This window comes from Trichinella spiralis, assembly GCF_000181795.1.
Source record: "Trichinella spiralis strain ISS 195 chromosome Unknown Scfld8, whole genome shotgun sequence".
Lineage (NCBI taxonomy): Eukaryota > Metazoa > Nematoda > Enoplea > Trichinellida > Trichinellidae > Trichinella > Trichinella spiralis.
In genome coordinates, this window is record NW_003526947.1 from 979,241 (window position 1) to 980,107 (window position 867).

Below are 867 nucleotides of genomic sequence, written 5' to 3' on the forward strand. Positions count from 1 at the left end.
GGTTAGGGGTCGCGTCGTGCAGTGTAACCCGTCGAACTCCTGCACACCACCCTATCTCACATTCCTCCTATCCTTGCACTGCTATTCTCAAGCATTTACTTATTCTAATACTCAAACTATAGCAGTGCTAAAAACTCACTATGCTCAAAAATTGTCCTTTGAAATGATCGACAAATTATTCAACCATTTCTCTTTCCGCAAATGAACCCTAAACTCAACTCGAAAGGCATGGGACATGAAAACGTTCAAATGCGGAAAGCCACTCAAATTAATTATAATAATACTCATGATCTACATCCAATTACTCTAATTAACAAACATCTGAATTAAATGCTCGATAACTTACAGCTCGAATTTATATAAATTACAGACTCAAGAACTCCTCAGTGAACTTTAACTAATTAGCCTAACTCAAAAAATTATACTTACCAAACTTACCCTTGTCTTCGAGATGTCTTCTTTTATCTTCTATTCTTCTGTATCTAAATATAGAAGAATTAATTTAATGAAATAATGTTATAATAAATAAAAAACAAAGCCGTTTTTATTGCTCTTCTTCGTCCAACATCGCATTGACAACGCCATTGTTCATTCGCCGCACATCGTTCGCCTACAATCATTTGAAATGAATTTCTAGAGCAACTAATAGTAGCCTCAGGAAAATTTACATAAAGTTCATTTCTATTGATTAACAAGTATGAAACATATCTCTCATTAGGTTGAACAAATATTATGCATGCCGCGCATAAGCTCAAAAGCAAACAAATTAAAATGCAAATTCAAATTGAAACTGCACCACGCCCTTTGTTCGAAAAGATAAGATGTCTTCTATATCTTATTACACACCCTTACTCAGTAGTAAAGCAC